The sequence below is a fragment of the Dreissena polymorpha genome, chromosome 1 (assembly GCF_020536995.1).
Source record: "Dreissena polymorpha isolate Duluth1 chromosome 1, UMN_Dpol_1.0, whole genome shotgun sequence".
Classification (NCBI taxonomy): Eukaryota; Metazoa; Mollusca; class Bivalvia; order Myida; family Dreissenidae; genus Dreissena; species Dreissena polymorpha.
The window spans coordinates 184,841,452-184,869,444 of NC_068355.1; the positions used below are offsets into that span (position 1 = coordinate 184,841,452).

General features: G+C 34.7%; 2 long non-coding RNA genes across 3 annotated transcripts; one reads left to right on the forward strand and one right to left on the reverse strand.

Annotated features, from left to right (window-relative positions):
* Window positions 1-18: 18 nt before the first annotated feature.
* Window positions 19-25,361, forward strand: LOC127864246 (uncharacterized). Of its 2 annotated transcripts, XR_008041633.1 has the most exons (10): window positions 19-33; window positions 651-708; window positions 4,339-5,061; window positions 6,641-6,808; window positions 8,571-8,697; window positions 9,964-11,533; window positions 12,505-12,656; window positions 13,142-13,230; window positions 22,359-22,503; window positions 22,943-25,361. It is a non-coding gene; the product is annotated as an uncharacterized LOC127864246 (long non-coding RNA). The 2 variants fall into 2 exon arrangements; XR_008041634.1 differs by lacking the exons at window positions 19-33; window positions 651-708; window positions 4,339-5,061; window positions 6,641-6,808 and adding an exon at window positions 6,882-7,174.
* LOC127864274 (uncharacterized) lies at window positions 11,579-11,841 on the reverse strand. The gene is made up of 2 exons (XR_008041669.1): window positions 11,724-11,841; window positions 11,579-11,617 (listed from the first exon to the last, which is right to left on the reverse strand). It is a non-coding gene; the product is annotated as an uncharacterized LOC127864274 (long non-coding RNA).
* Window positions 25,362-27,993: the final 2,632 nt, after the last annotated feature.

Consider the following 27,993-nt stretch of genomic DNA (forward strand, 5'->3'; position numbering starts at 1 on the left):
ATCCTGGTGTTCAGAGTGGAATAGTGTGAACATGTATGTATTAGTTGTTGTAATTAGTGATTAGTATTTCAATGACAATGTGTTGGTTAGCATACGAACATAGTAGTGTGTGATGTTACAATACAACATTGTGTGAGTAGTTAAAGATACAAATAATTTATGTGCACATATTGTTATCTAATTACACATTGTGAGGGTTTTTGTTTGAACATTAGATCTAATGCATATTATGTTATGTTGTCATAACATTTGTGTCATTATGGTCCTAACATTTAGTTCTTGTAAACTGTGCATGAAAAAAACAAAGCATTTCAACTGAAAATTTAATATTTCTACATATATGCACATGTACATAGCAACTGAGGCTATTTTTAGACTTTCATTTCTATAAACACCATGCCATGTAAGAAATGTATATGGATGAATACTTTTTTAATGAAGTATGACATTGTTTAAGTTATCTTTGGAGGAGTGTATATTGATATTTTAAGCAATGTTTACAGAAAGGTAACACTTGATGTGAGATTGATTAATTTGCCATATTTTATGATGTTGAACATGTCTTATACTTTTTTTATTACATTTATGTAAATGTGTGTGAGTCCTAAATATACATACAAGAAATACATCGAGCTACTCTGCTGCTCCAGTTGCTGCTGGGTCGAGACAACGATGTTGAGGATGTGGGGGACAAGCATGAAGCAGAAGGTAAAAGAGACGCTTTGTCAGGCCCTTTCTTCTCCACTTTGGGAAAAAATGCAATTTTGGGATTTTGAATTTGTTTCATGCTAAAAGTCCATTGATTTGGGAAAAACACATTTAATATAAGTATTAATAATACTTCAAATGATAGGAATAAAATCCTATTATAATAGTTATAAACTTTGTTAGATCTAACTGAAACATAATTGAGATATAATTTTCATAAGGAACAGCATATAACACGCTTTGGGTATGGGTCCGTTTAACAGACCCATAAATACTCAAGGAAAAGCCCTGCTTGTGTATTTCCTGTTTATTAAGATGAAGTGGAAAAGAATGGTATGAATTTACATAAGGTAAAATATCCTTTTAAATTGTTTGTTTTTTGTAAAATCATATATACTCGTCCGCATGTTATTTCGTGGTTAAAAAAGACTCATGGACGTGGTAGTTAATGCGTGACTTTCTCAGTTCGGAAACAATAAATATGGAATTTGTGTCAGTTATTTTCCAGTATATTTGTATTTAATTTGTGGATTGTTCAACCCTTAAAATCAATAAAAAATAATGTCCCGCAAATAATAATTTTTTTGCAGTGTATAAATAAGTTAAGTGGACGAGAATGATATGATATGATTTCACAGAAGGTAAAATGGCGTCTATTTTTGTGTATATCGTGTTTACAGTACAATTTATTTTGCTTGATGATCAATAACTCAAACCCTTCTCCAGCTTGATGCTTTCCAACTTACCGATACAGACACCTCAGAAACACAACACCACAATAATGTCTGTCATCCCCATGCAGGCTTTGAGTTTTTATAAAGCTGTGAGATATTCAATTATGCCTATTTGATTGGAATCTATTCCATCTAATGCCGTATAGAGTATGTTTGCGAGGATGTGTTAAGTTTTCATTGTGTATACAGTGTTGTTTTTTTTGTCAAAACAGGCCCCGTCACAAAGGAGCATGATTTACATAAAACCATTTTTTTACGGGATATTATGCGTTCTTGTTAGTTTCATGGAATAAATGTGTTTTGTTTTATGGAGTTAACGAGTATTGAAAAGTGTAAAGAAAAATAATTAAATGGGAAAATTTGTATGGGAAAATAATTAAAACAAGCATTTCGTTGAATTGCTGCCCACGCCAATATGCTTCTGGACACAAAAGTATTATATTTGACACTCAAAACAACATGGTTTCAAGATACAAAGGGCCATAACTCCGTTATTAACAGATGGTGTACAATGTCATTTGGCGTGCATCATCCTCTTATCCATATATATACTCATTTCATGTTTCAATAAAATCTGCCAAAGCACTTTAAAAATATGGCTCCGGACACACAAAAAGCATTTTTCAAGAAACAAATGGCCATATCTCTATTATTAACTGATGGTGTACAATGCCATTTGGCATGCATCATCCTCTTATCCATATGCATACTCATACCAAGTTTCAATGAAATCCGCCAAAGCACTTACAAGATATGGCTCCGGACAGACGGACAGAAGGACTGACAGACAATGCCAAAACAATATCTCTCCGCCTATGGCGGGGGATAATAATAAGTAAAGAAACTCGTATTGAGCACCTCTAAACTCACAATTTCGCACTGAAAGAAGCCCAAACACGTTTTAATAATATTATATTTCTTCTACGATATAGCATATAAGAAGTTTACAGTATATTTACTGTATTCTGTTATATAAGTTAATGTTATTTGCTCTTGAAAGCCCTTTATAAATCTAAGCACCGACAATGGAAGCCATATGTCTTATCAGGCATTATTATAATAATTTTCATTGTTCAAACATTTCTACGTGAAGGATTGATCTGCAATTTGGCATGCACATTGAGGATAGATGAAAAATGATAAGGAAGTGCATATTTTTTGCATTTTAAACAGTTCAGGTTGCCTTATAGGTTACATTATACTAAATAATCGTTTCATGTAGGGCTATACTCACACAAAAAATCATATTTTACTCGAAGCCATGATTAACACTTTAGACTGGTGTTCTTGCTTTATCTCTTGGATATATTGGAAGGGAGAGAAAAGATGCTCGCTACTTAATCCCTGACATATGATAAAGTTAGAGACTTAAGTATAAAAATTTGGCCTGTAAACAGTTACATTGCACTAGAAAATGGCCGGAAAATCTAAGGCGCAAAAGAAGTAGAGTTTGACTTGAGTAAAGTTAATGTTCGGTTTTAACATGACATATCTTTTTTATTGCTTAAATCTATTCAGCTTAGAATGAACTTTCAGAAAAAGTATGGTTATGGTGGTCTCTATATTCTAAATGTTGCATTTATTTTCTCTTAAAGTTGTCGCTTTTACATTGAATTCTATAGGGAAATCATTTAGTATATTGTGGCCTTTAATTAATTTAGCTTACACTAACAAGGGAGAGAACTGTCAATATGTACCAGCAGTAAGTTGTTGCCATTAAATTGTTTCATATTTTATTAATTTGTAAGATGTCTTACAACTTTTATGACATGATGGTTTACTTTGGAACTGTTGTCTAGTGTGAATTTAAACAGAGTTTAACACCAAAGACCTGTAAAGGCATGGTAAAAATGGTGTGTGCGTTTTGTAACTTTGGGAATACATTAATATGAAGTTGTTGCCTCCCATTTATTATTATCCCCCGCCATAGGTGGAGGGATATTGTTTTAGCGTTGTCCGTCTGTCCGTCTTTCCGTCCGTCCATTCGTCCAGAAGTGCTTTAGCGGATTGCATTGAAACTTGGTATGAGTATATATATGGATAAGAGAATGATGCACGCCAAATGGCATTGTACACCATCTGTTAATAATGGAGTTATGGCCCTTTGTATCTTGGAAAAATGCTTTTTTGAGTGTTAAATATAACACTTATGTGTCCAGAAGCATATTAGCGGGGATATCAATTCAACAAATTTGCTTGTTGAAACTTGTATTAGCAGTAAAACCTCTGTGAAAGAATTGTAAAAGTTAACCAATTATGATTATGAGTACAATAAACAATTAATTATTTTTAACAAGATGATTTTCCATTCTTTTTTGTTGTTATGCAGGAAAAAACTGGCTTAAGACATCTATGAGCCACGCTGTGGAAAAATAGGGCTTAATGCATGTGCTTAGATTGTAGTCCCAGATTAGCCTGTGCAGTCCGCACAGGCTACTTAGGGACAACAATTACCTCTTAAAAGGTATGTTTGGTTGAAAATAAGTATCTTCTTTTGTGAAAATCCAGTATCGTCAGAAAGTGTCCTCCCTGATTTGCTTATGTGGATTTCACATGCTAATCTGGGAAGAAAGCTTCTAATATTGATGAGCAGCAATTTGGCTTATAAAATTACACTGCAAGTTAAGTAAGAATAATAATTATGAATTTACAGGTTATTAAAGCATTAGCCAACACTTAATGTTTTAATATGAAATGGTTTAATTGCATTAATTTTCATTAATTGCTATTTAGGACAAGGCACCAATTAAATTGCAAATTAGTAATTCAGATAATTATGTTTTGCTGTTGAAAACCTTCACATCCAATCAAGAGGCATATATGTAGTGTATTATACATTGTAATATAAAAATGTGTTACAAGTTCATATCCCCCACTCTAGTGTTGTTGTTTTCAGGTGAGCACCAGCATTGATATCCAGTTGGCCAAGCAGGAGCCCTAATACTAAATGATCCTTTGCCTTCCCTGATCCCTAGCTCCTCCCACTGGACCTCCGGCCTCAAAGGGTCAGCATCGTTACACAAGTCTGTTCTGCAATAAATCCTCAGCACGTCAAGTTTTCACGCGCTGTTATGAACAACCAAAATGTCTGTGTTGAGGTTTCCCCAAGCAAGCCCGAGTAGTTTTGTTTAGCTCTAGTGCCCGAGTGGGATGAGTGTTACAGAAGAGAGACGTTATAGCAGTACTTATGGTAACGCTAACAGTTAACGCTAACAGTTAGTTCTCGCTGTGGACATCACGAAGAATTAAATGTTGAATAATTTGTTTAATTCTTTATAAGACAGCTTTTTATTCAGCGAGGAACGGGAGCAAATCAAGGAACAATCGAAACAATATATTCGGAAGTATATCTGCTGTAGATAGTTAGGACAGTGGTAGCGTTACGGACTGTCCTCAGTGCACCATTTATTCATGTGGTGCGCATCAGACGCGAATTCCGCCCATTATTGAGAGGGCGTCGCATTGAATTGAGACTAAAGAAGGCTTGAAAACATGACCCCAGTTTTGTTGTACGGTCCAGTACACCCTTCGACTCTCAACCCGAAGTTAATCAGAACTCAAACGCGGCCCTTAACAATATCCGCGAGGCCAGCATATCAGCTCAGCTTCTGAGCTTCAGGTGAGACCTTACAGTGTTAGTAACTTTGTCAAAGATTGGGCCTAAATTCAGCCCCATTCCTCAAAAAGTCTATTTTGTTTTTATAAATATTTATTGGTTAAAATTTACAATGCAATATTTGCCATATTAAAAGTGTTTGATAGGTTGGAACAATGAGTTACTTGCCTTATTAAGCTGTATAAGTTGAAAATTAGTACAATTAAAATACAAATAAAAAATTCTAAGTTGTTAAGTATTTGTGTTCACGTATAACTGATTATGATTTTTATTTAAATAAGAAACCGGATGTTTGCAAAGACAAAATTACTATACTGCTTTCATATCTTTATGCACACACTTTCAACGCCAGTGACTAAACTTTACATCTAAGGTCTGTCTTACAAAAACATTGGCATAAAATGTAGACATCAACTAGTATCGATTCAATTTCAAGTACATATAATAGATTTAACCAGAATAGGCTATAATTACTATATAATGGCCCCTGGTAGCAAGACAGAGAATCATATACTTAATTCACCATAAACTTTTATATGCTTTTGCATTTCTGTCCAAACCATAGGCAAAACGTGTGTGATCAAGTACTCGTACACTTACAGTATTGTTTCTTATGACTTGTTGTATTGTCTAACATTTAAAGTTGTTTAGTCTCTCGTAATAAGTTGAGCACATTTAAATGTGTACAGTCTCATATTTTAAGTTGTTTAGTGTCATGTTAAAAGTTGTATTGATTTACAGTTAAAGTTGCCGAGTATCACATTTAAAATTATGTAGTCTTACATTTAAAGTTGTTAATTCTCACATTTAAAGTTGTAAAGGTTCACAATGAAAGTTGTTGTAGTCAAAACTATTAAGGGGGAAAGTCTCGCACTTAAAATTACTGAAGTCATGCCTGTTTTTTTAAATTTATTTTTATGCCCCCGGTAGGGTGGCAAAATGGCAGTTGAACTGTCTGTCAGTCCGTCCGTCTGAAAACATTAATATAGGCCATAACTTTTGCAATATTAAAAATCATAATGTGATATTTGGCATGCATGTGTATCTCATAGAGTCGCAAAATTTAAGTGGTGAAAGGTCAAAGTCATCCTTGAAGATAAAAAGTAAAAACAAACAAATCCAATGGAAGTACCGGTAACACGCTTAAAAGGGAGATAATTTATATTTATCATTTGGCAGGTACAGATCATTTTTACAAGGGAAGTAATATTTGTAAGGGGGTATAATCAAAATCAAAAATATATAATCAAAGCGGCGCAGTAGGGGCATTGTGTTTCTGACAAACACATCTCTTGTTAAAAAAAAGTATTACACATTGCTATGAACTGTACTTTACTATGTATTTTTCGCGGTTTAAAACCCAAAAATTTCAAAATTAAGTTTTTTGGGTATAACATATTGATACAACGTTATTCTGAGTTCTTATTGGTGAAACATTAATTGCGATATTTTAAATATCAATTATAGACACAATGTTTGGCATTAAAAAGCAGGTGTGTAAAGTATTTTGTTGCAGGGCAAATTCATTTGTCACTAAGTCTAAACCAATCGGGTTTTAGTTTACTTTCTATTTTCTTTTCAGCAAACACTATAAGCCGCCAAGATAAAAACATCGTTGAAGTGAAAGTCGATGACAATCCTGACCCCTTCGCTTAAGAAATTCAGCACAAAAACGTCTTGCGTCAGAGTAGCAAGCCTCCAAACATCTTCTCCCGTGTTGGCTACATCAACACTTTACAGCGGAGCCTTGGTGAGTTCGACTTCCATCCCAGCATCGATGTTGCTTAGCAACAATTCAATGCTGGGCATTGACAAATTGTTCTAGACAAGTCGCTTACACAGAAACAATCTGATCCAACAGATAGAGCAGGCGTTGCGTGACTTGTCCCTTATTGCGACTGACCTCGATAAGTTTCTCTCGAATAATGTGAACATTATGCCAGTATGCAATTGACGCCATTTAACAACTGTTGTTGTTGAGAATTCCCGTGTTTGAGGTGGCAACTTTGGCGTCGGGACTCGCTCCATCTCTGTCTATGGCCCGGTCAAAGCAGCAGCAGCAGCAATAAGAACAACAAGTAGTATCTGAGCGGTGCTCTGGGACACGGGGCTTCATGTATGTGCTTAAAGTGTCATCCCAGAATATCCTGTGCAGATTGCTCATACATCAAGTCCTATTAAAGTGTCATCCCAGTAGTGCTGCAACAATATACCGGTATATCGGTATATATCGCAATACGCAATCCGCATATTGTATTGCGATACGATTTTCATCATACCGGTACAAAAATTTTACAAAAATTCATTCACATTTTGCCAGAAAAGCCATCCGAAATAACGATATCAAGGTAAACAAAGCAAAGCGGTGTAAATAAATTTTTACGTAAAAATAGCATTCTAAAAAGTGTATTATACAGAGTAGCGTTATTACATGGGAGCATTCGTTCGATGCTTTTGAACAGATAATCGTTAAATTAATTGCGCACAACTGTAAATGTTTCGTTCGATTCTGAATTGAGCATTTTTAATTTGTAATCGGAATTTCGGAAACACGCTTCCAAATGTTAATGCTTACGCGACAATAAAAAATAGCGTCAAATAAAAAGTCCTTTATCCTTTGTCTCAATAAAAAGCGCGCGAAAATTATGCAGACATGTAGAACGTCGCATGAAAAGTATGGGTATATTTTGTGTTGTATAAAAACGGGAACATCACGTCAGACAAATTACGCGTGTTCAGTGAAAACAAAAACGTCCCGGTTGGACGTTATTTCATCACATCTTTAAAAAGTAACAAATGCCATAATGTTTTTGATACTGAAGAAAATTTGCGAACGTTTGTGTTTCTTGTTATTCTTGAGAACATTTATAGTAAATATTTACCAGAATTTGCTTTAAAACTAGTATATACGGGATTATCAGGTAATTGGCTAGTTATAATTCTGGTACAAGTTCGCAATATATTGCGATATATTGCAATACGGGTTTTTGAACTGACAATATATTGCAATACGGTTTTTGGCGTATTGTTGCAGCACTACATCGCAGATTAGCCTGTGCAGACTGCACATACATTAAGTCCTATTAAAGTGTCATCCCAGATTAGCCTGTGCAGACTGCACATACGTTAAGACCTATTTTCCAAGAATGAGGCTCATATAGTTCACTTAACATCAGTCCTTTTTCTGCCTGATTGAAGAAAAGCTCCTAACATCAAATGTGAATTATTCGTTTTTAAATTGATCAAACTTGGAAAATAAATAATAAATAAAAGTTGATCTGATATCAGTTTTAGTCATAGAAGGTCAGAACATAGTTTTGTCTATTTTGGGGCCAAAATTTAAACCCTGAACCAAAAGTTTCTCCTTGCATAATTAAAATATCTGCTTAAATCGAATTGTTGAATTCTCTTTAATTTGAGTAAAAAAATATTTAAATGCATTCAGCACATTTAAAAATTATTTTCTTCATTTATTTTCAATATTTAATTTAATTCCTGCATTTTGTTTTAAGAGCCTGTTCCTCCTGGTCCAGGACCTTTGGACAAATGTTCAAATAGTACTACCCACAGGATGAAGCCACTCTGAATCCGGGGCTCCATACTTTCTTGGCCAGGGGCCAAGACTACCTCGTCAATAAGGTGCGTTGGTAATGTAATTTACCATGTATAATTTGTAGTGTTTTACTCCAAATGTCAAAAAAAATAGTTTGTGTGTGTTTAATATTAATAAAACTCTATTCTTACTGCTAACTAAAACAAATCATTAATGTAATTGTAAACTATTTATAATAGCTGCCATTTGTATTGCCTTGAAAGGGCTTGATGGGAGTGGAAGCATACAAATTTGTCCTTGTCTGTAATTTTCCCTGTCCTTCCTTTCATCCTTATTTAAGTCCCAAAGGGACATATAATGTTTGTATCAAGTGTTTAGTTTATATCTCATTTGTATGAAGATCCATCAAACATACTTTATTTCTTAAATATATTTATAATCAAACAACATTGATTGACTTCTGATATAACTGATGCCATTATTGCGAATATTCAAAAAGGAACATTTGTTTGTTTTTGGGGTAAGACAGTCAATTATTGTTTTCAGTGGAGTGAGGAAGTTTACATGTTTCCGCAGGTGCTCGTAAACATATCTATTTTCTTACTTTGCTGAGAAAAAGAATTCACTGTATTACCCCAAAAGCTAACAAATTTCCCATTTAAGTTAAATTTACAAGGACTATTAACCCATTTATGCCTAGCGTCTGGAAAAAAGGCCTTGGTCAGCAGCGTAGACCTGATTAATAGAATAAGTACAATAAAAAAATATTAAATGTTTAACCAGATGGTTTTCCTTCTTTTTTTTATGCAGCAAAAAATAGATAGGCTAATAGATAAATAAGCTGTGATGTGGAAAAATGGGGCCTAATGCATGTGCTTAAATTGTTGTCACAGATTAGCCTGTGCAGCCCACACAGGCTAATCATGGACAACTCTTTCCTCTTAAAGGTATTTTTCATTGAACAAATAATCCTCTTTATGAAAATCCAGTCTAGTCAGAAAGTACCCTCCCTTATTAGCTTATGTGAATTTCACATGCTAATCTGGGACGACACTTTCTAACATAAGTGATCCGCATATTGGCTTATGAAAATACATCTCTGAAAATGGAGTAAAAATAGATATAAATGAACAGATAAGTATAGCATAAGCGAACACTTTTCTTGTTTTTATACAAAATGACTTAATTGTATTTATTTTCATGCTATTAAGGACAAGGAACCAATAAAATGCCAGATTAGAAATTCATGTTGTTGAAAACCTTCCCAGCCAGTCAAGAGGCATAATTTGTGATAGATTGTAAAATAATTTGCAACAAGTTCCTATCACCCACTGTGTTGTTGTTGTTTTCAGCAGAGCACCAGCATTGATATCGAGTTGGCCCAGCAACCGCACCAGTCCCGCCTGCAGGAGCCCCAGTCCAGAACAACCCTTCCCCTCCCTTGACTTCTAGCTCCTCTCCCTTGACCGCCTGCCTCAAAAAGTCAGCATCATTGAACAACTCCGTTCTGCAGCAAATTCTGAGCATGATTCTGTTCTGAACAAACGCAATGCCCACGTCACGTTTTCCAAACATAAGCCTGGGTAGTTTTGTTAAGCTAGAGTTCCGCGTGGGCCTGAAAGGGACAAGTGTTACAGACACAAACAGTTATAGCAGTAGTTATGGTAACGCTAACAGTCAGTTGTTGCTGTTGGACATCACAACAAATATCATGAAGAATAAAAATTTCAATAAGTTGTTCCAATCTTTATGGGACAAACAGAAATTGAACGGAAGAAAATCAAGGAACAATAAAAGCGTAAGCTTTCCAAGTTGGATACATCTGCTGTTGATAGTTTGAACAACAGTAGGGTTACGGACTGCCCCAGATTGTCCTCTCAGCGCCCTGGATATCATAATAGAACGGACTTTTGGCCATATTTCTGACAAAGAAAGGCAATAATGACTTGGTTGTGAATACCCAGAGCACGATATATCCATGCTGACACAGAAAGGCAGTAATGACTATGCTGTGAACACCCAGAGCAAGATATATCCATGCTGACACAGAAAGGCAGTAATGAATTGGCTGTGAGCACAAAACACCGTACATCCATGCTGATACAGAAAGGCAGTAATGACTTGGTTGTAAACACAGAGCACAATACATCCTTGTTGACACAGAAAGGCAGTAATGACTTGGCTGTGAACACAGAGCACAATACATCCATGCTGGCACAGAATGGCAGTTATGACTTGGTTGTGAACACAGAGCACAATACATCCTGGTTGACACAGAAAGGCAGTAATGGCTTTGCTGTAAACATAGAGCACGATACATCCATGCTGACACAGAAAGGCAGTAATGACTATGCTGTGAACACCCAGAGCACAATATATCCATGCTGGCACAGAAAGGCAGTAATGACTTGGATGTAAACACCCAAAGTACAATACATCCATGCTGACACAGAAAGGCAGTAATGACTTGGATGTAAACACCCAGAGCACAATACATCCATGCTGACACAGAAAGGCAGTAAAGACTTGGTTCCTATCAATATCTCCTCCCATATTGGGTACATCAATACTTCCAACAGCAGAGCTTTGGTGAGTTCGACTTCCGTCTCAGCATTGATGTCGCTTAGCAACAATTGGATGATTGGCGTCGACAAATTAGGCCGGATAAGTCGCTCGAACTGAAACGATCTGATCCAACAGGTAGAGCAGGCGTTGCGTGACACGTCCGTTAATGTGACTGACCTTGATATGTTGTTCTCGAATAATGTGAACCTTAGGCCTGGAGAGCAGTATGCATTTGACGCCATTCAACAACAGATATTGTCGGCAGTTCTCGGGTTTGGGGTGGCAACTTCGGCGTCGGGACTCGCTCCATCTCTGTCTATGGCCAAGTCGCAGCAGCAGCAGCAACAAGAACAATAAGTAGTATCTTAGCGGTGTTCTGGGATATGGGGCTTCATGTATGTGCTTAAATTGTCATCCCAGATTAGCCTGTGCAGACTGCACCTACATTGAGTCCTATTAAAGTGTCATCCCAGATTAGCCTGTGCAGACTGCACATACATTAAGTCCTATTAAAGTGTCATCCCAGATTAGCCTGTGCAGATTGCACATACATTAAGTCCTATTAAAGTGTCATCCCAGATTAGCATGTGCAGACTGCACATACATTAAGTTCTATTAAAGTGTCATCCCAGATTAGCATGTGCAGACTGCACATACATTAAGTTCTATTAAAGTGTCATCCCAGATTAGCCTGTGCAGACTGCACATACATTAAGTTCTATTAAAGTGTCATCCCAGATTAGCCTGTGCAGACTGCACATACATTGATTCCCATTAAAGTGTCATCCCAAATTAGCCTGTGCAGACTGCACATACATTAAGCCCTATTAAAGTGTCATCCCAGATTAGCCTGTGCATGTATGTGCTTAAAGTGTCATCCCAGAATATCCTGTGCAGACTGCACATACATTAAGCCCTATTAAAGTGTCATCCCTGATTAGCCTGTGCAGACTGCACATACATTAAGCCCTATTTTCCCAGAATGAAGCTCATATAGTTCACTTAACTTCAGTCCTTTTATGTGCCTGATTAAGAAAAAGGTCCAAGCATCAAATGGTAAGTAGGTGTTTTTAAAATTAATCAACTTGATAAATAAATAGCAAATAGCAATTGATCAGGTTTAATCATAGAAGGTCAAGGCATAGTTTTGTCTACGTTTCGGCTGAAATTCAGCCCTTGAACGAAGCGTTTATCCTTGCATGTAAAATCCGCTGTAATAGACTTGTTAAATTGTATTTATTTTCGCAAAACAATTATTTAAACGACTTCAGCACATTATACAAATATTCCCTTCAATATTTATTTAAGTTCCTGAATTTTGTTTTAAGAGCCGGTTCCTACAGGATCCCATGCTGTCACAGATCGGTACCCAGCTGAACAACAGGCTGTCTGGTAAGCTGGGCCCGGATAGGTGCAGCCAGTCTAAAGCTGGGGCTCCAAACTTTCCTGCCAAGTGGGCTGATATTACCTCTTCTACAAGGTACATTGGTCCTGTAATTTACCGTGTATAATGTGCAGTGTGTTACTACTCAAAATTTTATTTCAATAGCGTGTTTGTGTGTTATACATTGGTAATACTCTATCCTTGCTGCTATCTTAAACTTAATTCATTACGTAATTGTAAATATTCATAATAGTTGCCATTTTGTATTGCCTTGAAAGGGTGCAGGGGGGAGGTCGTATAGAATTGTAAAATTCTCTCCGTCCTTCCATTCTTCCTTATGTCCGTCCAACTCTTTTGGAGTTACACGTAACTTAATGCAGATTGGTTAGATATGGATGAAAAATGATTGTATCAAGTGTACAGTATAGAGTAGGCTGTGTGTGAAATGTTTATTGTATACCTAATTTGTATCAAGAGCCTTCACACATAATGTATTTCTTATATTATTTAATCAAACAACATTGATTGACCTCCAATACAACTGAGGCTATTTCAGAATGCATTAATTATTTGGTTTACAGGGCCATATGTCAGTGATGCGCAAAGAGCTGGTGTTCTGTTCACAGAGAAAAATCCTAACAACTCCAACTCAGTCACTACATCTCAATAGGTAAGTCCCCTAACCATTGCAAAACGTACACTGTGGCACCAGATCACTGGGATATAAGTCGTCCGTTTACATTCTGCACAGTATGCAACCACAGCAGATTTGCTTATTTCCCTCACAGGTACCCAATAGAACAAGAATGGGATTAATTGTTTGATATGCACAGTTCTGTGGTCTGAGCAGAATTCTACCTTGGGTCCTTTCGATTCCTAGACCAGCATCCCACCACTTGACTTAGGTCCCACATGAATACAGTATTACGCAAAGACATGATATCTGAGCTATTTTCATGTATTTTTACGTAATGCCAATGTAAAGTGATGAAATATTAGGATATTTATTACACTCCGGGATTAAAGTTCACCTGCCACGGTTTTAAAAACCCGTAAAACACCTTTATTTATCGAATTTAGTGCATATCTAAACTATTTTGCACCTCACTTCATTTCAAATACGGTGGTATTAGCGAGAACGAATAGAACAAAGTCGCTATTTTTCACACATTCCGATGTTCTCGCCATTTTCATTCAAACCGGAAGTGACGTCACAGGCACTCAATAACGACTCAATTACGAGCCGGCATTATAAATGGCTTCGGATGTATTATATCTTGCAACTTTAGTTAAAAAATTGTTGAAAAATGGAAGATGATAGCGATTACGATGAGTTTTCCGTTCAACCGTATATGTATGAGCCAGAATTTAGTGACAGTCAATCAGATTTTTCTGATTCTGACTCGGACAGCGAGGAAAATTTTGCCGATGCCCAAGACGACCATCGTGTTGGAAATACGGATTGGTAAATATATAATTTTGTTACATGCAGGTGTCGGCAAAAAAACAAAATAAAATTATTCTTTGATTGTTATTCTACAGTACAAGCTTGTTGAATATGACTAGGTTGTATGGTCTAATTATTATAAATTAGAACGGATACTTGAACCTGTTCTGATTAGGAAGGAATGTTTGTATTGCAATTCGACGTATTTCTTTTATTTTCAGGTGTGCATGTTCATGTTGCACACCATATCGTGTGCAGATTGAGTGCAAATGCTGCACAGAATACCCAGAGCTGATGGAAAGGATGGACGAGGCAGGGGTAAAGTGCATAACTGAGCATACTGGCTTCAAAGCTAACTGTCTCCATCCAGATGTCATTGAAGTTTCGTTTTATGAGTTCCTTGATGCAAATGGTCCCATCGGTGATGAAGAACCAATACATGAGTAAGTTGTCATTAATCATTAAAAATGTTTATGAAACCAGGACAGATTGTTTGTAAAGAAAATACACTGTAGACATTAAATAACACAAAGTTTTGTGTGAACTTGTTATTTGTATTTCATACTGTAAATATGTTTTGATACAAATAATAAAAATAACATAAAAAAGACAACAATTTTAATCAACATTAAAATACGCGTGTATACAAGATAACTGGGTTATCTAATTGTAAAATGAAGCATCAATTTGCTACACAATGATTTTTGGTTACTTACAAATGCCTGTTCATTATTGTTTTTCAACATTTGAAATAAAAATATAAATACAAGCTGTTTAATTTTTTCAAAAGTACACTACAATAACAACCTGCTACAACATGATGTGAAGTTGCTTACAAAATCTGATTTCTGACATATTTTCAGTAAAATATATATTATATAATATTATATTCAAGCTGAATAAGTTTGTTAAACTGTAAACTTAAGTAAGAATCTGCTACAGCATGGCTTGTGTAATTGTCAAGTTGAAAAGTACCTTTGTTTTACTAAACATACTAATATTTATCATAATGGTATCCTTATACATTTATAACTTCAGAGTATACAGATATATTGCATATAGAAGACTGGCTCGTTGGATTTGGCACCGTATGAGCAAGAAGGACAGACGACCTCTTCCGTCATGCCCTGTGGCAACCATTCGCCAGAGATTTCCGTCCGACTCATACATTGGATTTTGCTTCGTCAGGGATGGAAACTAACGTTTTACAGTTGGTTGCCCACATGGACAACCATCTATAGTTTTTTGGTTTCCCATCGTATGCCTTAACGCGCCCAGTACTATGTACATGTAGTGTCATGTGTAACCAATACTTTCTTTAAAAGTAATAGATAACTATACAACAAAACGGGCAACCACTAATTTCCATCCCTGTTCGCTAATTAAATCGCGAACGATGGTTCTGCACAGCATCTGACTTCAGGATTCTGTTTGCAGATGAAGACAGGGGTGGCGGTGAAAACAGAATGTTGCCAGAGGCAGCCCTTGCATTGGCATCGCTCTTGTACTCCTCTTTCATCCTAAGCAGCTCTGCCGTTAGTTCATCAACATAGTCTGAAAGTTATATTAAAATAAATTATAATTATTGATAAATTGTTCCTTCTTATTAGAGAATAATAAACAATGAATGTTTTTTGTATTGTTGTCTTCAACCATGTATTACAGAAATCTATTGCTTTAAGAAACCAAACATTTTGATAAAAGATTGCATGTTAACTCATGTATTTATTTTGATATCTTAGATAATTTCACTATCTTTTCAGAAAAAGAGACTTGTATTAAGATTATTCTAAAAACTCAACAAGTTCAAAATGCAAATACATTTAATGTTGTTTTACATTCAGAATAATCACCAGATTTTAGAATCATAATTTCTAAATTTTGTTTCAACATATTGGACAAGTTCAGGTGATTTCTGTAAGCGGTAATGTATTTTTTTATGTGCAAAAACAAAATTCTTCAACAAGATATTTCAATATTGCTATCTGTGGTTATTATTTATACAATAAAATTCATTATCAATACATTACCATAAGTGCAATTCTCTTTAACTGCTTTAACCACATGGTGTCCAGCCTTGTACTTAGGATAGGAGAGTCTGTATCTTTTTTCCCCCTGTCTGGTCTCAGCCTGCTTGCGGTTTGCATTTGCCACGGAATGCAAAGCAGCAAGATGTAGTCTGCAATTTAAAAGTAACATTATTTAAATGAATAACAATATGAACTGAGACACACAACAGAGGCCCCAACACTTTTGTCCTTTCCCTGTGGTTTGACAGTGAATCCCTTATGTTCTGTTGGCCGAAATACAACCGTCTGAAATGATGAACATTTTGCATTTTTCAGAAAAACACAATGCCCCCTGCTGCGCCACTTTAAAGCATATATTTGACATTTAACCTTAAAGGATAGCCTTGACCTTGACCTTTCACCACTCAAAATGTGCAGCTCCGTAAGATGCACATGCATGCCTATTATCAAGTTGCTATCTTCAATATTGCTAAAGTTATGACCAATTTTAAAGTTTTCGAACGGACTAACAGACTGACAGACGGATGAACTGATGGACAGTTCAAAAACTATATGCAACCCTTTGGGAGCATAAAAAATAGAAAGTTTCCCCATGTATAGAAACAGAAAATAAAGAATAAAAACTATATCACAAGAATTGAGGATTTTTTTTCAAGCCAAAGTAAATATGTAACTCCTATCACATAAAAAAACAGGCTGTTTGGAAATAATTAAACACACTTATTAATAATTGACATTGTTTGGAGATTGTTAAACAAACTAATTATTAATTGACATTATAACGAACCTCAGATGTCTGTGATGACTGCCAATACACATTATCAAAATGTGATTCAGGATCACTGAATCGAACAGGCGACTGTTCACAAGACATTTCTTCACAGACATCTGGCTCTTCCACACATGATGAATATGGGTCCTACAAATAATTGTCATGTTACTTTTTATAAATTCACACAGAATAATGACAGAATGACACAAATGTTTATATCACTTAATATAAGCCAAACTATGCTATTGAACTTTGAAAAAATATGTGTCGCACTCTGTGAAACTGGGCATAATGCAGGTGCGTAAAGTGTTGTCCCAGATTAGCCTGTGCAGTCCGCACAGACTAATCAGGGACGACACTTTCCGCTGGAATGGTATTTTTTGTTTAAAGGGAGTCCCTTCTTACTGAAAATCTTGTTAAGACGGTAAGTGTTGTCCCTATTTAGCCTGTGCGGACTGCACAGGCTAATATGGGACGACACTTTATGCACAGGCATTATGCCTAGTTTTCTCAGAACGCGACAGATATATTGCAATCATTAGCCTTTTAGTGGTAGTGGGGATAGTCTGATCAGTTTCCTTTTCGGATTTTGAAATTGAAGGGTGCTAATTCTTAAAAGAGCTCTTCAGTGCACATAGCCATATTATCTCATTTGCATAATTTTAATATAAAAGCATGTGTTTCATTATAATTACTAAGTAAATATTTCTAATAACATGATTGTTAATTGAAAACACAATTTCTATTATAAATAAAACTAGTTTCAGTTTGAACATTTATATTAATTTATTGATAAATACAACTTCCTTTATAATCATATGATAAAATCCACACAAGAGCATGGTGTAGGGCATAGTGAGACCTTGGGTGGGACTTGGAACTGCACCCCTTGGTGAGCTAAGCTAGGGCAGTGTTCTGATAGTAATACATTTTATGATTGTTTGTTGATTTAATTGGGCTAGGAATAATCTTTTATCTTGAAACCATACTGTGTTCTACCATAATCTTGTGATATATCCAAAGATAAGGCGCAATTCAACAACCAAATAGGAGGTTTTGGGGATTCCGATAATGACGTCACGTTTGCGCATGCTCAAATTTTGGCCGTCAAAACTGCGGCCATTCTGCTATTGTTTGCATTGATGAAGCGCATCGTGATAAGGTTACAAACATATTCGCGACCCTTTTGAAGAACAAAAAATACTCAGAAATTGAAATTTTTTCAGATTAAATTGAATCCAATGAACGTACAGATATAAGGACGAAAACAAAAAACAAATTGATTGATTTTATGTAATCAACATATAGAAACTGATTTGAACCTATTTGTCTGTAAAAACTTACCTTGTTACAGATTTACTAAATCCTCTTGATAAATATTAATGTTTTTTTTTAATTGTTCACACCAATTTGACACTCTTTGTTTCAGCATTTTAACCCAGTGTTAAATTGCCCCTTTCTTTATCACAAACCAATTATCTCGATATGATCGGATACTGTCCAGACAATTACTAAGAAAACAGTGTGTCATAAACCCAGGAACCTATACTTGTATGACTCTGTATGGGGTCTCTGCATAAACCACATGTGTCTGGTCATTAAACACAATTTATGATACCTCCATGTCATCTCTCGACATACTAAGTCAAAAACTTAACAGTTGCATTAATAAAATATTTGAACATATTTAAAGGGATCTTTTCACGCTTTGGTAAATTGACAAAATTGAAAAAAGTTGTTTCAGATTCGCAAATTTTCGTTTTAGTTATGATATTTGTGAGGAAACAGTAATACTGAACATTTACCATGGTCTAATATAGCCATTATATGCATCTTTTGACGATTTTAAAACTTAAAAATTATAAAGCGTTGCAACGCGAAACGATTGAATAATTTGGAGAGTTCTGTTTTTGTCGTTAAATTCTGTGAAACTACGAAGATTGCTTATATAAGGTATAAAATACGCCAAGTACGTGTACTCGGCGGAATAGCTCAGTAGGCTAAAGCGTTTTTACTTCAGGACTCTGGCAGGACTCCAGGGGTCACTGGTTCGAAACCTGGTCCGGGCAATGTTCTTTTCCTTTTTTTAATTTTATTCTTGATTTTTTACTGGAGCTTTTACGATCCAATGTTTACATTTATCGATATAAAGCATTTAACGAATAAGTTAAAAAATGCCAAAATCTGTGAAAAGGCACCTTTAAACATAGATATTTTTCCTAAATGGATTAACAGCTAGGAACTATTAAGTACATATATTAGCCAGTTTAAACATAATTATAAAGTGTTTTATAACTATACATTTAAAATATTTTACACATTTACTGCTATACAATTTACGTATTTAACGGGTACCTGCAAATGTAAACTCTGCTATAATGTATAAAGATCGTGCGTTACTGCAGTGTTCGAAACATAATCATGAAAACAAGCGATCGCGTTTGGTCATTATAGGGATATAAAATACTTGCCTTAAATAAATTAAATGTGTAGATTAATGGTATCATAAAATGCTAGATTTGTATCGCTCATTATCACTACAGACCAGTTTTTAATATACGTGTACATGCAAAGACAGTTCAATTTGCAAAATATGCAGGTGTTTTTCAATTTGAATGCTTAAATTTATTAATATTTTCATTCAATGTTTACGAAACGAAAATTCATTCAATGTAAAAGAAAATAAAAAATACATTTCAAGATTGAAATGTATTGAGTTATTTTAGGGCTTTGTTTTATAACTGATTCAATGCACCCCTTACACCAAGTTCAATCGCGGATGAAAAATAACACTATCGCATCCACACCACTTATAATAATATTCAAATTATTATGTTTTATTTTTATTTTTGAAATATCATTTATTAAATTCTTATTTTAAAAAAGAATACGGGTATTTATAGTTTTGCTTTGTGAAATTGTAAGTATTAAGTCTTCCGACGACCTTTACTCTGATACAATGTAATTGGCCGCGATCAAGAAGTTGACGGCCAATCTATTTTTAGTAACGGAAAACCCCTCTTGTGACGTCACACAAAAACCTCCTATAGCCATAAACTCCAAGACACTGATGGCAGTTCTGTATGGATTAATACACAACACTGGTAACTGGTGTCAATTTGACTGGTAACCATGGACATTCTTGAAACTTAAGAAACTAAGAAGCAATCATGTGCTTTGTTATATTTAATTGAATCTAGAGAATATTATTTCAGAGAAATGCCAAGCTGTTCATTGTTTAAGAAATAATAAATTGTACAAATAATTACAGTCCATGCACAAAACCCTTCTCAATTTACATTTTTATCTGAATAATTCAATACAGCATGCTGAATGGTGTTAGTAAATACTATTAATATTTTTATTAATACTATTCTAATTTACTTTTACAATGTCTTTTAATCATCTGTGTAATAAACAGTACTTTTTTTAATTTGTTCAATATATCAGTATAAGAAAGTTTACATAATTATTGTTTTACCAGCATTTTGATTCTCTCATACTTTCTTATCTTATGGAAATGTAATTGAAATAAGCCCAATATTATTTTTATATTTTGAATATTTTTGGTGAGTTAGCTAGTCTTATTTATTTATCAAATGGAATGTTTTTGTCAGTTTTAAAGCTGTTTTTAACCTATTTTTCCTTGTTAATAAGAGAAGTGTTTTAATTAATTGTTTGTCACTAAGCCATTAATTCATACATGCATACAAAATATAAGTAAATTTTGAAAAATATATATTAAAAGGTAAAATAATTAGGCATATCCGTACTGGGCATAAGGCTGTACATGATCTAACCCATGTGTGCCCCAGCATTCCTTATAAACTGACTAGACTTTTAAAGTGTGGATCAAATTGGAATTATCATATAAGCAGCATTTTCCAGCTACTTGGTACAGAAAGATTTCCATTTTTTGCGGATGTGTTCTGAGTGAAAGGCTCATTATCCAGAAAAACCTAATCCATCCTGTATGTTGACCATCAACAGCTCTGACATTACTCAACAATATACAGGAAATGGCCTTGAGCTCAGGTCACCTAGCTGAGGACACATATCAACTACTGCGCTTATAAGACCACCTTTATGTTATTGATAAAATATAATTTATTTAAATATAATGCATGGTTAATGCTGTGAAGAAATACTTATAAGTTGTTTGCGGATTCAAATGTTTGACAAAACAATGTGTGAGAATACTATAGTCTATAGGTCAAACAATATTTCTACAGTACAGCTTCCTCTCCTTTGTATTAGCCTGACCAGTATTTGAAATAAACTTGCATCGGAGACTATTGTGCATTATTTTCTAACCAGATGTCAACGCATTTTTTAATACAAATGTCTTGAAATCATTTGTAATAATATGCTGTCTAATCAGACTAAAATTATTAAGCACTGTGAATATCAAAATAAACAAGCATAGATTAGTCATTAGAAACATAATTACCGGTTTCTGGTTCCTTTTAGAATAGGCGCCATACTTCGCTCGGTTGTGCTTCCCTGGTCCAAGGTCGTTGGGATTTAGTGGAGCTTTCTTTGAAGCTGTGTATGCCTCTGTTTCCGGAAATATCGTTGGAATTGCACCAGCTTTGAGCTTGAGCTTTAACTCCATTCCAACACTACTGTAGCCATAACACTTGGAGGATGAAAAAAAACGACTGTCGTCAAAATGTTTCAAGCACAATCTAAATGCCTTACTCGGTTTGAAATCAACCAGTCTCCCATCGATTACTCTCCTGGAATTGACTGCCTTTATCCATTTCTTACAAGTAACATCATCCTTCGGAAAACGGAAAAAAACCTTCTTTCCCTTTTCCTCACGTTCTTTGCACCCGAAAGCAACACACTGAACCATATCGAATAACAATTGTCATGCAAAAAATACAGAAAAAGCACACGATTTCAATAAAACTTGTGTAAAAGAATTGTATTATGCTAACGTGATAGATCTATTGAGTGTCAAATTTGACATTAAGCGCGAAGTGTTCACGCTTCGATTCGTAATAACAATTGACGAGTTTCCGATTCATGCGCGTTGAGTGCCTGTGACGTCACAACCAAAATAGGTGGCGGAAATACCCGGGCGGTTTACGGAAAACTAAAACATCGTTTTTTAGTATCGTAACATTTTTTGCCATAGCTCTTGATGATTCCACTCGTTTTAGAATATACATATTTATAAAAATGCATTTTTCGTTATAAAATCGACAGTTCACCTTTAAGGGAAAGTCCCTTTCCCCAATTGCTATGCACCTGGTGAACATATTTGTTTCTCTATTACCACCTGTGAAATAAAGTTTAATAATATACTGAAATTAACTCAACACATGTTCTCTGTTGATTTAAAATGATTGCATTGCATGTCTATATCATTTTCAGAAGCTTTCCATCTCTGAAACGTTGTTGCCACAAAATTGGTTGTGTTCAAATCTGTTTATGTTGGCAGAGCGATATGGAAGCTTATGGTTGACAAAGACAATTTCTATAATGCTTGACATATTTGCACAATTATCTGTCAAGTTTGACACACAATCTACTTTTTCCAGACATCCTGAATATCAAGGCGTTAAGTTTCTTCTGGATGCAGTTACAGTCACAGCTTTCAAGCCAGCAGCTGTCGATGTATTAAGATTCTCTCCTCTCCATGTTACCTGACCTGCTGCCTGTGAACATCCTGCACATAGAACCTTTGTGAGTTAGTGAGACGTGCGTAGGCTTTTTGTAAATACCTACTTTCAGAGACAGTTTAAGGGAATGCTGGTCCATCTAAACGTTTGTCCGCCTGTCAGGTTGTGTGGCATATATAACCTCAAAACATATTTCTTATTTTGTTATGCAACTCTCCAAACATGTTAATCAGCATGTGGACGTGTACTGTTGCGTATTGTATATCAGCTTCCTTTTGCATTAGTGGAATTAGAGATAAAAAACTTTTTTCATTACATGTTCATATTATTTTGCAGTAAATATTTAATAATTAAGAAATATATCTCGGACCACTAATCTATATATTCAAATCAATGAAGCTTTAGCACCATATGTCAGTTTTGTTCTTTTTCATTGCTTTCCTAAGTAACACAATCAGAATAATGAACTGAAATTAACATTAACATACCTGTCTTTATTTCAGATCCCAATCGATGTAATTAAACCGGCCAATCAAAAAGATAGCCTGGTACAGCACTTGTCATTAGATTGACGCCATGCATGCCTTTGAAGATCATTTATACATACAATTTAAGCATGATAGTCAATAAGTGCCTGCGTTGGCTTCTTAAACTACTCACAGTCCTGAGAACGGTTCATAATTGTGATGCTTCTATTTTGATATGTCTGTCATTCTGTCTGTGTACATATTTCTCATCCGTTTGCTCTTTTGAGGCAGTATTTAGTTGAGAATTTCATGTAGTGATGTAATACTAAAATATCAAATAATAATTTTATTTATTCAAACTATATTTACCTTCTGTTAATTATTGATTTATTTATTGACAACAGACACTTTGTTTAATATTAACAACAGTTAAGCGCGTTATAAAAATTGTGTGAATGTACATGTGAATTGCGATAATTAATGCACACATTAATTGAAAAACTATTTAAATAAAGTGGAATTTAGAAGTGCATCATAATTGTAATGGAGTTTATTTAATTATTAAAAAAGGATGCTTTCATTGTTGAAAATATGATAGTAATTCATCCACAATTAATTTTGTTTCAAAGTGAGTATTTTCATGAATAATGTTCCTAGATATGGTTGTAGATTGTTCTTGTTGTATCATATACTGACATGCTCATTATTTATGTTGACATTTGCATTCTAGCATTAAAAGTTCATTATGCTTTAAATATTTGTATGTACACATTTGCGACCAGCTTTTCTAATGTAATTAGTGAATAACGTTACACAGATTTATGTGTCACTGTATATAAGTTTATTTTGTCGTTTGTAAATAGATCAACTGCAAAGCTAATGTTTTTGTTTGTACATTATTCATAAAATGTTGCCATTTCAAACAGATACATTCACTGTTTGAATTCATTTGTACAAAATTGTTTCATATTAAACATCATTTACATATCAGGCAATAGAGAAAAAGAATTGCTTTGGATGAATGCGCACATTAACCTGTATAGTTAATTAAGACATGCATAATATCAGATCATTAACATAATAATATACTTTAAGCATTAGAAACACCTTGTTTTATGTCAAGCTTTTCAGTTATTATAATAAGCAACTATTAACTGGAAATTTGGAAAACAGTAAAGAACGATTCAAGGGAGAGCAATTGTGATATACTAAATAAAAGTCGTCTCCCTTGTTAGAGTATAATTGTACCTCTCAACGTAACAAGAACATTGAATCTTTTTTTTATTATTCTACACTATAAACTATATACTATATGCATTCAATAATCACTAAAGAAATATGGTTTGCATAATTGTTTATTTCTATGCGTTATACCAAATTCACCAGTATGGCATCAATTTAAGTTCATCATATTTTAATTGCCAAAATTGGCCATACAGTGCTAAAAGTTTGGTATTCTGAATATTATAAGTGCATGTTCTCATACAAATTCACATTGTATATTTTAACACTGAAGCAATATGTGTTAATATATTAATTTTTATTTAGTGACTTGTTGTTGCTTGTTAAGGTGTCTAATTTTGAATTATAGCTATTAATTGATTGTGACTATTTTCCAGTTTTGAATAATTGCTTTTAGTTGATTTTTACAAGTTTGTAAAAGTTGTTTTCATGTTGACCGCTCCACATTAAATGTCATTGACGCGCATTCACTACGGCCAGGTTCCGTAAAACTCCCAACTCATCTGCTGTCTTATGATTAGATTCCATACACACATGGTTGTTTATATCAGCTTGCTTTGCATTAAACATGTCTGCTTTGTTGTTGAACAATTATACACAGCTTTTTATTGGACAAAATTGTGTAACATTTCAAATTTTGGCTTTTAATTTTTTATTTCCAACAAAAATATATTTTGTTTATTTGTATGTATATTTAGCTATAATAAAATTGTTTCTATAATATATAAACAACCTATTTATAAGCAATAAACTATATTGGTAAAAGTAGATTTAAGGTTCAAAATCATGTCTTAATTTGTTCGATTATCCCAAATTAACATATTGCAATAGCAAAACTTTTTGAATAAAGAAAACTTGATGCAACGTACCACCAGGTCTTTTAACCATTGATTGTGTATTACTAACGATCAGGACTTAATCAGAAATTAATAATTGCCTTTGCACGGTTATAATGTTTGTGTTATTAAATTGAATAATTTCTGTAGTTTGGTGCACATTAATTGTTGTTGTTTTTTTAAAGACATAGCACATGTCATATAATATAATATCATTGTTTTGGTATGTTTAGGGATATAATCATGTTAATGTATGTGATTTGCTGATCCATTTCTTGTTGTTTCACTCCATTTAATGTATATAGCCATGCATAGAGCAGGAATATTGTTGTACTGTGAAAAAAATGTTGTTATAGCAAATAAAAAATGTATGTTAATTGTTTCTTCGCTTCTATATAAATGTCCCTTTTGGCGATGGCATATTGTGATTTGGTCTGTCTGTCCGATTTTTCGTTTGTCCCCTGTCATACTTTGGTCAGCCTCGGATACCTTTCAGAACCTTAATAACTATTCTGACAGATCTTCACTTGGGGATTGTTCTTCATGCAGATATTATGTATGTCGCTCCAAAGACTTGTTATGTTGTTTTCACGAGTAATAAGGTAGTGGGAACGAGATAACTTTGTATTGAGAATGAAAAAGCTTACCCGTGGGAATGAGAAAGTAAGAATGACGTTCTTAATCATGGGAACAAGTCACCAATTCATGGGAATGACAAACTTAAAAACGTACACGTTAAGCTGTGCACACGTACATTTCACGCCATGATTGGTATTTTCAGCAGACGAAGCCCACTCCTATTGAGAGTAGGTTAAGTATGTCAGGCAGAACGTTTGATAAAGTATGTGATTTTTAGTTTGTATTTGATTCAATGTGGCACTTTGGGATTATTTAAGACAAATGTTGACCACTATCTGACATCAGGCTAAATGAATGGGAGAAACATGTGTTCGTTCTGAAAATTTGTTTTCGTTCTTAAAGGTAACATCTAGTACACATTTATATGAAATTTTATTTTTCGTATCAAACATATTTACATGTCATATCTTCCAAGTCAGGGGATTATAGTGATTCGGTCTTGTCTGTCATTCTGTTGAAATGTAAAGAATACTTGCTGAAGTGATGAAATGGCACACATATATATTCAACAGAATACAAACTTATATCAAACATGTATTTATTATGTTGTTTTAATAAGTTAAATTATATTTTAGTCCAAGGTCGTTAAATGGTTAAACAATACGAATCACTGTATTAACGTTGGTCAAAAAGAGATGTACATTATACACCATAAGAATTTCTTAATCTCTAAACAATCGAAAACAATGTTTTGTGAAAAGAATGCTGACCATTTGATAGCAAAATATTGGAAAATCGCGTGACCAGTAACTGTAAGTATATGGCTACAAAGTACAAACCGGCATAAATGTTTCGTAACAGGCTAGAGCGAACATGAGAGACGTAGTCGCATCTGTTTTAAAATAATTTGCTAGAAAAAGTTAGTGAGGTGTGATCGATGACATGGAGACCTTCTGAGCACGACTACAAACGTACTCTTAAATGCGTAGTCACGTGAACAATATTACTGTTGTTGTTGCACTACTTCTTATCTAACAAGCAACCAAAATATTATTACAAAATTACACTAAAGAACACCAAAATGCATGCATTTGTATATTACCATACTTTTTTTTTCACTTGAAAGACGCATAATTGTCGCATGAAATGTGTGATATCATTGTCAAACCACACATTAGTGTCAGTAGATAAAATTATACTACGGGAGCGCACATCATGTGTCCTCACATGCCTTATTATGAGTATATTTCTTCACTATCAAAATATAAATCGTATGTTAATATTTGATTTAAACGCAGTTTTCTTTGACACATTTAAACCACACTTGAATAGCCGCGTCATGCAAAAATGGGTCTTATGCGTTTCGTTCAGGGTATCTTAACTCTTTCAGTGCGGGAACCGAATTTTGAAGGCCTTTGCAAACAGTTTGGATCCAGATGAGACGCCACAGAACGTGGCGTCTCATCTGGATCCAAACTGTTTGCTATTCTGATAGTATTCTTTGGAAAAAAATCAAAGAAAAGGCTAATTTTAGAAATTCAGCAGACGACATTTTAGCAGACGACAAATTTCCCAGCATGCAAAGGGTTAAACCCAACATGTGCGTTTTTCGCAGTCTGGTCAGAGGCGATGCTATTGGCTATAAATTCACTCAATGGGCTATATATAGGATTGGCGCATACGAAATAAAGATCCATTTTTGCATCACGAGGGTCATTAAAAATCTCATTGCGAATTGTAAATGGCACATTTAAGCACAATGCTTTTCGATACAAAATTGAATTCAAAATAGCAAACTTAATAAATAATGGCGGCCTATCCAGGCGTTCAGGAACAATTTCCACACGTGCTGACCAAGTACGGCAAATATTGTGGTTGGATAATTAAACGATTTTTCTCTTATCGTGACACTTTACTATTTCGGTAATGTATGCTTTCTCATCTTGAAAGCAAAACTGTGTTTATCGATAGTCAATTATATATTCACCGGACGATTTAGTGAACGAGTACTGACACTGAAATTCTTGGAGATAGATGTTAACGCGTAACTGGGCCACAATGTGTGTCGTTTGAACATACAGAAGTCCGGAATTCCTTACACTGAACAGGGATACATCCTTTGCGCTGAGCACAGACATAGTAATGTAGCAAAAGTTCAGGGGTTTTATCTCGAATCAGCTTATGAAATATTCGAAAATATATATGCGTGTCTGCTGGCGTTATGTAAAAGTCATTTAATGTGAAAAGCTGGGTAAACAGCTGTGCCGAAAAAGCGCATTAGTGCTCTATACCTATGTTAAGGTCAGAGTTGTTGACACCGTGTGAACTGCTAGGGTACGAGTAATGCATAAACAACACAGTACGGGTCAAAAGGGCTGTCTTTATAACTACCTTATTCGTGAGTAAAAAGTATTGCTCGCATATTTATTG